Genomic DNA, 3,659 nt, shown 5'->3' on the forward strand with positions numbered 1-3,659 from the left:
AATCCTTCAAAAATCAACTTATCATGCTTGATTCCCTAGTGTCTTAAAGTTTAAACAATCAATTCATAAATGCCTATGTTTTAATTCAAGACATGTCATAAATTAATTAAAATTCATTCTAATAGTGATATGAGTGATTCACATGAGAATAAGACAAAATTCAGGGATTTCTAATGATGATATGAAAGACCCCTCCACACTTAAGATGTTCATTGTCCTCGATGTACAAAGATAGATATATTGAAAAATATAGATAAATAATCATAAGATAGGGAGAGAATTGAAACTTCATGAATGATGAATGAACTCCTTGAATTGGAGTTATGGAGAATAATCGACCAAGGCAATGATGAGAGTGGAGGAGGATACTCTGGTGGTGGTAGAGGTTCAGTAGTCCATAAGTCCTGTGCCAAAAGAATATTATATCTGGTGGTAGCTATGGTCGTGGTTGAGTAGGACATGGCAGTTGTGGAGAACCTGCCAGTGGAGTTTTTAGTTCCTGTGCGGTGATGAGCTTTGGAGCTCTTTATAACTGTGATAAAATCAAGAACTTTTTAGGAAATATAAGAAAGCATAATTACTAGTAATGAAATACCTGAAACTATAAATTATTCAATAAAAATTATAAAAACTAAAATTAAAATAATAATAAAGGAAAATAAATAAAAAAGTACTTAAATAAGATAAATAAAGATAAAATTGAAAATAAAAATAATAAATAAAAAGTTTTTAAACATCGTCATCAATGGATGGTTCGCGAGGTCATAGTGGCAATGAGATGTGGAAGTGCTGGCAAATCTGATGTAGAGTCGCATCAATGTGATCAAAGCGCTGAAAACATTTCTGCTCAAATCGTGTAAGGCACTCAGAAATGTCAGAGTATAAAGCCGCCGCATGAACTGGACGATGGATGGGTGGTGGCTGAGACGGCGGGTGCTCATGACATGGAGGGACATCATTAGTAATGTCGTCTGGGTCCTCCTCCTTGGTGAACTGGACGAGGCGGTACTGAGGAGGGTAGGTGCCATGTCGTTTCTTGATCATCCTCATGTTTAGCATGCTCGATATGCCCTGTGGGGACATCTGGTCGATGAGAGTGAGGGAGGATAATTGTGTCGCTGTGTTGAGGAGCCCAAAGTGTAGTGCCAATTGAGTCACATAGGGCCCGATAGAGATGACCCCCCTCCGATGTCACTTCGTCTGATGGCGGATGGTGAGGGCGATGAAGCAGGCGAGGTTGAGGACGTGCCCATTCGCCATGCTCCATAAGATGTAGGCGTCGTGGGTGGTGACGATGTCGGTGCTCTCTCATTGTCCCTTCAGAGTGTGAGCAAAGAGGGAGTGTAGGTACCTCAAGGATGGAGGGAGAACTGATGCCTTGGAGCGGCTAGGATCGTAGGTGGCCGACGCAGGGACGAGGTCCCTCCAGTACTTTGAGGGAGAGTAGTGGATGCGGCGGTGGAGGATGTAAAGTTCATTGTCATCCAGGAACTCCTTCGTGTATAGCACTAGTGCAATCCCGAACTCGGGTACACTCAATTGCCGCACTAGACCACCAAGGCAGAACTGGACCATTCTAGGATCGTCGAAGTTGGTCATGACGGTCTGAAGATAGACCATCGAGCAGATTTCCAATGTGAATTCGAGATATGTCGGTTCGACGATCTCAAAGAAGAGCCCCCACGGGTCAATCATTAGGAGGACTCAAATTGCGTCAGCCAACTGAATCTGTTCAAGTGCGACCCCATCAAAGCAATGACCCACACCTAGGGGTCGGGCCCATAATGTCTGAAATAGCTCCTCCTGGGGTCCTAAGGGGAACTTGAGGAAAGGGTGACGGATCTCAATAGTAGGACCCGAGGATGACGCTGCTTCTTTCCTCTTCTTTGAGGCGAGGTCAGTGGTCTTTTTATCATGTGAGGATGACATTGTATATCTGCATTGAAAAGTTGAAGTTCAACCAATATGTCCCAAGAATAGCATGGAAAAACAAAACAGAATAGGAATATTTCATGAGACTCACGTACAAGATGAAGTAAACAAAACTAAAACAACTAAAGAAAATATATAACTTATTAAAATAGGAGTATGAGAATAATGCTACGAGAATATCTAATGCATGAGTGCATGTGGATAAGCATAAAATCCATGGAAACGAGAAAGGTGGATGAATGTAATATGGAAAATGGAAAAATTCTATAATAATAAGCATGAGCATTTCTATTATTCTACTATGAATATTCACTTAAAATAGTAAAATGGATCAGAGAAAACAGGAAATAGGCAAAATATTTAAAGAAAATAGAGAGAAAGAGTAAACAAATGCAAATAGGAAAAGCTTGGGTCGTCGGAAACAGTGTTGTAGGCGGCACACAGGCGTGGCAGGTAGGGCATGTGGAGTTGCAGCGGCTAGGTTTAAGGATTTTTAGGGAGGGAGATGATGAATAGTTTTGCCTATGTGTTTCGCAATTTTAAATTTAGGCACATCTGACATTCACCCCACATCGGTGTTCCTTGAGCGTGTGGGCGCACACGGCCGTGTCGCACTATCGTGTCTTGCTTCATTCTCTTCTCCCATGCCCGTGTATGGTAGTCCACGCCCGTTTTAGCTTGATAGTGACAACCACGGGGCTGGGCACCGGCGTAGTGAACGCCCGTGCTAATTTGACAGGTCTGCCTACTGTTTCACAATATGATCATGTCGCATGCCCGTGTTGGTTTAGCAATTTCACCCACGGCCTTATCACACGACCGTGGCGACTTATTACATCTCGTGTTGGGGAAAAATTTTTGTCCTGTTTTCACACGGCTGTTTCGCACGGTCGTGTCTCCTCCTGTGTTGTGTGCACAGCCTAAGGCACGCCCGTGTGCCTGGCTCTGTGGATGGGAAAACCCTGTGTTTCAAGAAAATTTAGTAGGATAAATACGAAAAACTAGATTTTAAATAAATCATTTTTTTTAGTGCTCGGGTTGTCTCCCGAGAAGCGCTTATTTATAGTCTAAGCTTGACTTACCTCTCTGGTGTGTGATCATGGTGGCTCGAGGAGTTTACACTCCTCATCCCTCCTATCAACTTTATCAATATAAGGTTTAAAACAAGTATTATTTACCTTAAAAGTTTCGAATTTAGGGTGAATTACCTTGACTATACCATATGGGAAAATACTGAGTACCGTAGAGGAATTTCTTCATTAGGTTCAGAAGTGGTAATGCGAGTATATGCTGCATCTAGTAGTACTTTGTCTCCAACCTTAAGTTGATTTGGTGATGTATTGAGCTCGTCCTGGCTTGGTTTCAGTTTATCGGGTGTTCTCGATTTTTGTGTCCACCATTCATCTAGTTCCTCGATTTGTAGCCTACATTCTTCATACATAGGTCCTTTGTTGTTGCTTGAACACGACTCGTGTAGGTTCTTCGAACTTCTTTCCTACAAAGTAGGTTGCACCACATGGTCAGTTTTAGTAGAATGATTTATACAACCACCTTCAGATTTCGATGTGTTACTCGAATTACGAGCTTGAAGGGTGATTGTTTTGTCTCCCGCACGAAGTGTGAGTTCACCTGTGCCAACATCAATTATTGTTCTAGCGATTGCTAAAAAGGGCCTCCCTAAAATTAAAGAAACATTACTATCCTCTTCTATGTCTAGAACAACGAAA

Source organism: Gossypium arboreum, chromosome 8 (assembly GCF_025698485.1).
Source record: "Gossypium arboreum isolate Shixiya-1 chromosome 8, ASM2569848v2, whole genome shotgun sequence".
NCBI classification, from domain to species: Eukaryota; Viridiplantae; Streptophyta; class Magnoliopsida; order Malvales; family Malvaceae; genus Gossypium; species Gossypium arboreum.